Consider the following 10,437-nt stretch of genomic DNA (forward strand, 5'->3'; position numbering starts at 1 on the left):
AACCCATAATAAAATGCCACTTTGGTTTGCAAGCAACCAGAAGAGGGAAAAAAATAACCCTCAGACTTGAGACGCGAGGCTCTGGATGGTTATAATTTTCAGCCTTTTTTAGAAGCAAACTGGACTTGCCTTTTGCCTCGCTCTTGCTCCCTTTGGCTTTGCAAGTCTTTTTTTCTCTTAATCCCCCCATCGTGAACTTTAAATAGATAGGCAATTTTAAAATAGGAACTGGGCCGTGGGAATGTCTGCGCTTCTAACACGATGCCAAGCTCCTCGAGAACATTAAACCAGATTGGGTGAAATTTGGCAGTTTTCAGGGTTCTGTAGTGCAAATATTGTGTTGTGATGTGGCAGCGTCACAAAAAGCATCAGAAAGGAAAAATGAGAATGTCTCTGGCCTCACGGCCCCGGGCTTGCACGCCTGTTTTTCCTCAGCTCGGGGTTATGGGAAGGGTGGGAGATACGGGCCCAGAGTCAGTCCAGGCCACAGCTGACCTCCTTCCTCACAGCGACTTGTCAATAGGTCCTTGAATCTAACAGTTCTTTTCCTGCAATGACAGACGTGTTTTGCTCACCAGGGCTGTCACTGGTTGGGGTCCCCGAGAAGTAGACCCCAGACAAGGATTTGGGTCACGTAGTTTGTTTGGGAGGGGACGTGAGACAGAGACAAGGAAGGGGTCAGCATAGGGTGACACTGAAGGAGCAGGTGACCGGGGGATCCTGGGCCTCTGAAGCTCAGTCCCCTGGGACCCCTGGGAGACCATGCGGACCACGAGTCCGTCTCCCCAGTGAGGGGAGGGGGCTGGACACTCCCCCTTCTGCTGCCCTCCCCGCCGGCAGCTGTGACTCCTGGCACTCTGGGTGGATGGTGAGCCCTCCGTACCCAGAGGGAATGCTCGGTAGAGAGTGGCAGGACCTGCCGAAGGGCTGAGCTGGGGCACCAGCCTCTGCCACACTGGCTCTCCTCAGAGACTCAAGTAGGGTGTCCTGGGGGTTGGGAGATCACTGGCTTTCGGCTTCCACAAAGGATAAAGCACCCATCTCAGACTCCAGTCAGAGACCCCTCAGAGGGTGCTCCCCATGTCCTTTTTATCTTAATCAGATGTTTGCAAGAGTCCAGAGGTGCTTTCTTAGAACCCATAGAATTCTCCCTGTGCTCTTTAGAGCCTATGGGGATTCATCCATCCACCCATCCATCTATCCATCCACTCATCCATCCATCCATCCATCCATCCATCCATCCACCCATCTATCCATCCACTCATTCATCCATCTATCCATTCAACCACCCATCCATCCATCCATCCATCCATCCATCCATCCATTCACCAACCCACCCATGTATCCATCCATCCATCCATCCATCCATCCACCCATCCATCTACTCTGTTCTACTAGAGCCTTAGGAGTGGGAAGGAGGACCCTGGAGAGGGGGAGTCCTGGGAGCCCAAACAATGACGACTGGGGGCTTTGTTCTGAAATCCAGGGGATCGGGGGGAGCACTGAAGGGCTAAGACCTGCATGTAGAAGCTTCCCTCCATCTGTGCAGCAGGGAGCAGGCGAGGGACCGGAACAGTGTGAGAGGAGCACTCATCTGGTGACCGCAGTTTCAGGTGTAGATAAAGCTGTGTCTTTCCCTTTTCTGTGGAAGTAAAGCAACTATAAAAAAAATTTAAGAATAAAAATTTAAAAAACTAAAAAACAAATAGAGAAGGAAAGTCATACCCTTGTGCCGTGGTGTGAGCTGCTGCACTGACTTCCCTGGGTATGCTATCCCATGTGTGCAAAACCACGCGAGGACACACCTCCCAAGGGCGGCTTGTGAGTTTCCAGCTGTTTGAAGGGATAGAATACATCTACCATGGATTCAAATCCCACTGTGCTGCTCATGAGCTGTGTGACCTTAGACAAGCTGCAGGACCTCTCTGTTCACGCACGACAGTCTATGGCAGTTCCTCGCATCTCGTGGGGCTCTGTGAGGGTTCAGTGGGCTCACACCTGTGCCGGAGGGTGGGGTGGGAGGAGCCAGAGTCCCATCGGAATGCTGACCATCCGTGACCACCTGAACTCTGCCTCCGGCAACTGGCATTGGAGCCTCAGTTTGGCCATTCACTGGCTTTGGAACTGGACCGAACCGCTGCACCTCCAGAGGGCTTGGTTTCCTGGCCTATCAGAGGTGCTGAAGGGAGTGCTGATGCTGTCACCCTGGTGAGGATTCCATTAAAGCAGCCAAGAGACAGGGGCGCTGGCCATGGGGCTGCTGCACAGCAGATACCCTGCAGACTGGCTGCTACTACTCTGCCCACAACGAAGCCCGGCTAGACAGACCCCACACCCCCACCCATCCCTGCGGGGCAGAACTGAGCAGGAGGAAGCCTCTGTCACATGGGCTGCAGACAGGCAGCTTTGCTTTTTCAAAGACCCTCCCCCACCCCCTCCACCCCACCCCTCCCCTTTGGAGCCTTTGTTTGGCTCCTTGGCTGATAAACATGTTTGTTGAGCATTATTGATTTTTCCACATTTCGTAAATAGTGTCTTCATGTAATTTATCATCCACAATATTTACAGAAAACTTGACTGAGTCAAGCATTTTTCTTAAGACTAACTTGTGCTCACCTCCCGGATCTGGCTCTGACCAGCAAAGCCGCTTGTCAGCACTTGGAAAGCGATAAATCACCAGGAGAAACAACGCTTTCCGCAGATTCTGTCTCCAGGAGGCTCGAGCCTGAGACATGAGGTTGTAAATCCTGCTCACGGGGCTGGCCTGTCAATTTTCAGCATCTGTCTGGCATTTACAACGTTCTCAGTGGTTCCAAGAAGTGGGCATACATTTTTGCCCTATTTTGACAATATAATTTTATAGAAATAAAAGTGATCTATAATATATGCCTCACATCCAAAATTTGATTCTGCTTGAAAGAAAAGCAATTACACAACAGTTGTTGGAAAAGAGATCACGCAGGTAGAATTCATTTCCTTCGAGAAGGTGACAGGGAAATCCTGGAGATTCCTGAGGCATGTCAACCAGATCTGGAGAGGTGGACGTCTCAGGGATGCATTGGAACCGACCAGGTGCATCCAGGTCCATGGCCAGGGCCTCTCAGGTGAGCCCTGGGCCACCCTTGACAGCTGGGGAGCCCGGGATGCTGAGCAGCCCTGCGTCCTGCCCCAGGAGCACGAGCGGAAGCTGGGCCCGTCTGCCAGGCCAGGACTGCTGCCTCTGCCCTGCATGGCCTCAGCTGGCATCCCCAAACAGGAGCAAATGAGAGTAATAATTCCCACCTACTGTAGTTGTGATCCATAGTCAGAATGTGACACTTACAAACCCAGGGACGTTGGGCAAGTGTCTTTCCTCTCTGGGCCTCAGTTTCCCAGAATATAAATGGTGCCACCCTTACCCCCAGAGGCGTGGTTTTAAAGGATGGCCTAGCACAGCGCTGGGGGCAGTAAGTGTGTCATTACTACTCACGTGACTACTGTCTCACATTTATTACAAAACAGTTCTTATGATTATAGTTATTTTTGCTCCAGTTAATTCTCAAGGGAGTCCCCAGAGGGTGGAGATGTCTGGGGTCCATCAGGAGGCCCACGCACCTCTGGCCTTTGGAGCAGAGACAGCCTGTCTCCCCTGGAGGTGAGCTGGGAGCTCCTCTGCAGGCATTGGAGCACTGAGACCCATCGGTCAAGTACTGGGTTGTCTGCTCTGTGGGGGTGTCAGTTACAGAGTTCCCTGAGTGCCGTGTGAGTGCCCTAGAATCTGGTCTTTCTTGGCTATTCCACGGAAACTTGGTGTCAATCTGGAATGTGAGGTTAGAGGTTCCAGATAAAGGTACCCTGTGAATTCTCCTCTTCTTCTGTTCGAGTCTCCGTGACTGCAGGTGGGTGACTCATTGCTCCTGGGCCCTTAATTTTCCATCTATGAACGGCCACTGTGACCCCTGACTGTTTCTGCACAGCAGGGGCCGGTGAGGGCAGGGAAGACCAGACCACAAAGGAGCCAAGCCAAACTGGGCAGACCCCCAGCCTGTATCCATCACCTAGTGAGGGTGTTCGCTGAGCAAAGAGGAAGGATGCCCCTGCCTTGACATCCCATGAACGAACCGACTGAATTTAGTGCAATGCAGTCATTTTGAAAATAAACCTGTCTGCTTTTTTATAACCCTTTTCTTGAAATAACAAAGACTCTCCTTTTTACAAGCTGCCTTGCTTCTCTCTGTCTCCACGCCTGCACCTCCCGGGAAGAGGGGCGGGTGTAAGGAGAGGAAAGGGGAGCTGGATGGGGGCAGGGACTGTAACACAGGCAGGTGGGGGCGGGGCTGTGCACCTGGACTTGCTGTGGGTGGGGGTGGGGTGGCACTGGGAGTCTGCCCCCCACCCCCCACACTCTCAGGCACAATGGAGAAGAGTCCTTATTAATTACGCTTTCTAACTTGGACTGGATTTTCACGATGGACACACCAAAATCAGCGACGAATCCTGTTAAAACTAATGAGGGTCCAGGTACAGAGGGCCGAGGGTGTGCAGAGACCCCTCTCAATTTCCAATGGATTCAGCTGCTGTGGCCTCCCTTAGCCTGGATTCTCCTGCCTGAGCTTGGGCTCATTTGTCTAACTTTATTTCACTGGTGGCTGGTTCATCATCACCATTCATTTCCCATAAAAGTTCTGAGTTTCGACTGATTTCCATCTGAAACGATGAATCACAGTGTCCACGCCCTACCTGTCTCCAGCCTGGCCAAGGGAACATTCCTCTGGCAGGAAACAGCCTTGGCAATTTCCTCTGAGCACCCAGGTTTCTCTCATCTCCCTTCTCCAGTGCTTTTTGGAAGATAAGAGTTGGAAAGTGACCTGGTCCCCAGATTTGGGGGATGGTAACGGTGCCCTCGGGCCTCTACTGCAATGCTGGGTGTCTCCCAAGGCGGGGGTGCCACTCCCAGTAGGTCACAGCAAAGCCTTGTCACAACTTTCAGACGTTGGCCTCTTTATCCAAAGGAAGAGAACCACGGGCCCAATGTTGGGTCCAGCTCTTGGACATTTTTTATTAGATCCACAGTGTTAGCAAAAATGTAAATTAGTTATCAATATTTAAGAAGTGTAAGATTTTACATAAAGATATGGATTTCTGGCATCTTTTGAAAAATAAAGTCTCTGGTGATGCTGGCCCCGCCCTGTGGGTGCTGCCAGGCCGGGTCCTATAGCCCCAAGGGCCTCCGCATCACTAAATATCCACCCGACTGCCCACCGCCCGCATCGAAGCAACAATAGTTATTCAGCTGCAAGTTCCCTGGGGTCTGTCGGCATTCTGCGTGCATGTCTCTCTGTGTGAAGTGGGCTGTGGGGATGCACTCTCTCATTCTTCCTAAGAGAAGCTCACCTGTGTATCTGTTGGCACTCAGCTTCAGGAGATGCCAGAGATGCCTTTCTCCAGGGCTAAACCTGGACAGGTCTGAGCCAGTGCGGGCACATCCACCCCCTGGCAAGCACCTGGACAAGGGCAGACACGTGACACAGGCTGTCTGTGTGGGGTGAGGGAGAGTGCTGGATGCTTTGGGAAATTTCTCCTGTCCTCAAGCAGAGACATGAGAAGTGGTCACCTCATCCTTGGAATGGTCTTCTTAGTGCTGGTTTGCAAAGCTGATGGAGTCAGGATGAGCCAGCACACTCAGAAGGGCAGAGCATGAAGAGGGAAGGAGCGTGACCCTGAAGTCACCCTGCCTGAGCCTTCGTATATGAAATTATGAGCATTTTTTATTAAAGGATAGATGATTTACATTATTGTATCAGTTCCGGGTGTATAATATAGTAACAATATTTTTACAGACTTTACTTCATTTAAGGCTACTGTAAAATACTGGCTATATTGTACAGCACAGGAAATTGTTAAAATTTTTAATTGTTTGAGCAGTTTATACATTGGCTATTACTTGCAGCCAAAGGCATTCTTTCCAGACTTTGAGCTCTAGGGAGTTTACTCTATGGGACAAGAGCTGATCCAGTGGCCTCAGAGGGCTCCCAGGTCTGCAGGTCTGTCTGCAGAGTCAAATTTCCACGCAACAGTTCTATGGGCCAAACTCTGCTCCCCCCTCATCCCCCCATATTGGAAGAGAGAAAAGGCTTCTGGTTGAGCTCTTTCTGGGGGAAGAGTCAGCCTCTGTGCCCGGTGCTGACAGGAAGGGAGGCAGCGGGGAGGGGTCCCCCCTGCAGACGCTCCAGACGGGGGCCGGGACGTGAACAAAACTCTGGGAAAGGCTGGCCTTTGCTAGTCCAAACCCCGGCAGCCTGCGCAAACCTCGGGCCCAGCAAAGGCAGGTGCAGTAGGTGCCCTGAGGGCAGACACACCTGAGCCGGCTCTTTCCACTGCCTGCCCGTCCTCCTCCTCTTTCCGTGGGAACCTCAGAAAGGGCTGCAGAGAGGAGAGTGAGTCTCCAGGTGCTTCGGGTCCCAACACGCAGAGCCCTTTCTAGAACCACACAGGGAGCAGCCGTATCCTCCCCTGCTCGGGGGCACACCTGACGCCCTCAGCACCCAGAGCAGAGGCGGTTCTGCTGGTTTCCTAAAATAGGGCGAAGGCGGGAGGCCAGGGGGCTGCCAGCATTTCACCCAAGTGACTCAGCGAGTGTGCGTTTCTTTTATCCCTGGTGTGTTAAAGGCAGAGTGATTTTGTTGTGTTAACAATTCATTTCTGAGCGACAACCCCCCTCCACAAAAGATTATACGTTAAAATGGTTACCAATGTTCAGGAGTGAGCTTGTTTCCGCTGCAAAAGCAGCTGCTTCCACAGAATTCAATGAAACAAACATATTTTAATTCGACTCAAAATTTCTAGTTACAGGTGTTGGGGGTACAGAAACACAGGAGTTTCCTTTAGTCGGAAACTGTATAACTCAAGATTTCAATACAGCTTCATAGAGGACGTGGGGGACCTGCCCTGATGGAGCTTTCCTCTTGGGTTCTCCTCTCCTGATGCTCACAGATGCAGTGGGTAGCAGACTTTTCACTCAACTCAACACGTCCTCAGGCCTGGGGGTCTAAGTCAGCCAGGCTGCAGGCCCCCAGGTCCCTCCATGTCCCCAAAGATGTTGCAGGGCAGCCCCCAGACGATCCCACCTCCTCTCCTGCCACAGACACGCTCCTCACAGCCTTGAGCTGTCGCCTCTGTTTCCCCACTTTTCTCTCTTCTCTCCTTTCTGCCTCTTTGACATCCTGACATGAAGGTATTTTCAGGAAGGTGCCCTCTGACCTCCACAGGTGACTACACCGCCCGTGTCCACCCTCAGTTCCTTCAGGAATACTCTCAGGAAGGACAGCAGGTAGACCGCAGGCCCTGGGGTTCTTCCCACCTCCCCGATGGCCATCCTGCTCGGCCAGCCCCTGGGCCCCACTGACCCAAGGATGCCCATTTCCACATCAGGCTGGTCCTCTCAGCTCCCAACCTGATTATCCAGCTGTCTATTCTCACCTTGACACTCAGAGTCACCAGGTCCAAAATCACACTTATTTCTGCTCCGCCCCACCATCCACCCGGATATTCAGGAAGCAAGAGGCATCCTCACCTCCCACCTCCCCAGACCCCTGGCAGACAACCTACCATCAAGCCCTAATGTTCTTTCTGCCTGCCTGGCACCCTGTGCCCACCTCCACTACCACCTGCCCCCCCGCCCCCCCGCCCCTTCTGCCCCTGCACTAGCTTCCTCTTTAGACACCTGCTTCGCCTATGTCTCTTCTGCTCAGGCTGGGAGTGAGAGTGTTTGAAATATAAACCTTGACATTTCTTTCGCCACAAACACACATCCCACCGTGAAACACGGCTGGGACTTCCCACTTCCCTCAGGAGAAAAGTCAAATCCTAAGGGGGCCTCATTAATCTGGTACTTTCCTCTTTCTATCCTCACTTCCACATCCTCAAGCCACAGTTCTGTGTGCTGTAGGGCCCCTCCCTACACTGGCGAGGCCTTTGCAACACCATGTATTCCGGCCTACACACACACACACACAACACTCAGAAGCATGGGGCCAAGAACGTTCTGAGCACTCAACACCCACCCACCGAACAGAGAAGAACACAACGGCACCTCCAGGATACTCCTTCCTATTGGATACATGTGTGAACCTCGAGCACAGGACCCCTGGGATGAGCCCAGGACATCCTGGTAGAGCCACATCTGTGGAAACCCAGGTTCAGAGAGTACTCCCCCCACTTTGCTTCATTGTTCCTCTCACTAACTTGCAAGAACCAAATGCTGAAATGAATAAGAGCAACCCTCTCAGAGCTGGGCTGCCCTGCCCGAGATCACACCTGGAGGGGTGATGGAGCCTGCAGTGGTGATGGGGGAGGCAGGAGTGATGGAGGAAGGAGGGTGATGGGGGAGGCAGGGGTGATGGGGGAGGCAGATGATGGAGGAGGCAGGGGTGATGGAGGAACCAGGGGTGATGGAGGATCCAGGGTGATAGGGGAGGCAGGATGATGGGGGAGGCAAGGTGTTGGTGGAGGCAAAGTTTGGGGGAGAGAGGGTGTTGGAGAAGGTGGGGGTGATGGAGGAGGCAAGGCTGATGGAGGAGGCAGGGGTGATGGGGAGGCAGGCTGATGGAAGAGGCAGGGATGATGGAGGAGGTGGGGTAATGGAGGAAGCAAGGCTGATGGAGGAGGCAGGGGTGATGGGGAGGCAGGGTTATGGGGGAGACAGGGGTGATGAAGGAGATGGGGTGAAGGAAGAGGCAGGATTCTCACCTGGACTTGATCGTGGCGTGAGTGGGGACACATGGCTGGCACTCACCAGGGATGCTCTGTTATCCATCTTGACTGGTTGAACCACAGGTCTTTGAAGACTGTCAGCAAAGGGCATCCACACCAGAGTCCTTCGCTTTCTCTGAGTCAGACCTCTCAGACTTTGTTGTATGAATTCCACTTTCACAGATAGCGGGTACACACACGTCTATGGGGCAGATTGATATATAACGGCCCCAAACTACAACCAATCCAAATATCCTTCAACAAATGAATTGTTAAATAAACTGTGGTCTAGCAATACCACGAATACTACTTCGTAGTAACAAGGTAAGAACTCTTGGGACTTCCTTGGTGGTGCTAGTGGTTAAGAATCCGCCTGCCAATGCAGGGGATACGGGTTTGAACTCTGGTCTGGGAGGATCCCGCATGCCGAGCCCATGCTCCGCAACAAGAGAAGCCACCGCAATGAGAAGCCTGTGCACCGCAACAAAGGGTAGCCCCCACGCTCCGCAACTAGAGAAAGCCGGTGTGCAGCAACAATACCCAACACAGCCGATAAATACATAAATAAATAAATAAATTTGTTTAAAAAAAAAAACTATTGATACACACACGTCAACCCTCAGAGATTATGCTGAGTAGAAAAAGCCAGTCCCACCAGTTACATGTTGTGAGATTCCATGTATAGAATCATCTTTAAATGATGAAGGCGAACAATGAGCAACACGTTACAGGCTCCAGAGGTCAAGGTGGGGGAGGGGCTGTGAAAGGGCAGCAGGACGCGTCCTTGTGACGCTGTGAACGCTCGGAACCTGACTGCGTGGTGGTCAGCATCCCGGCCGTGACACTGTCCTCTGGTTCTGCAAGATGCTGTCACAGGAGAAACAACCCAGGGAAGGACTAGAGGGGTCTCCCTGTATTGTTTCTTACAAACTTCATGTTAATCCTCAAGGATCTGGAAATTAAAAGTGTAACTAAAAAAAGGAGAGTGAAAACAGGAGCGTGTCTCAGTCACGAGTTTCTCCACACCTGTGTGAGGACTGGACAGAAGGACCTCTGTCTCCTGCCAGCCGCAGGGAAGCCAAACCTACCCGCGCAGGCCCACTTGCTGCTCCCCCAGGCCTCGGGAGCCAAGAAGGCTGCGGTCTTCGGCAGGACCAGGGCTAAGGCCCTGGGAAGGTGGGGACCAGCCCTATGCAGAGGTGGGCAGAGAGCCATGGAATGGGGCCATGGGGCGACGGTAGGGACCAGCGAGAAGCAGGGCCTCCATTGGAGAAGATGCCCAACTGTCAGCACCGACGCCACTCCTTGAAGGCAATGTCTCCAGAAGGTTCCGTCCAAGCGGTAACATTCTCCAGGGACAAAATAGCTCACTATTTTCTGGCATCCTATAAAGGCTGGATAATGGATGTGTTTTTGGTTTCCTGGGCCATATGGACCATTTGCAATTACTTTATCTCTAGCTCACAGCAGCCACAGGCATTGTGTGAAGGACTGTGCCCAATAAAACTACAAAAGCAGGCCTCGGGCAGTATTTGGCCCACAGGCTGTGGTTTGCCTAACCCCACTTACATTTACACGATGCCTTTGCGGTTTACACAGCATGTCAGCCCCAGTCACCACCAGTGGGCCGTGGGTCACTTTTAGCCAGCTCAGGGGTAGACCCCTTTAACAGGAGGGAGACCTGGGATGGCCAAGGGCCAGGAGAGG

Source organism: Hippopotamus amphibius, chromosome 12, assembly GCF_030028045.1.
Source record: "Hippopotamus amphibius kiboko isolate mHipAmp2 chromosome 12, mHipAmp2.hap2, whole genome shotgun sequence".
Classification (NCBI taxonomy): Eukaryota; Metazoa; Chordata; class Mammalia; order Artiodactyla; family Hippopotamidae; genus Hippopotamus; species Hippopotamus amphibius.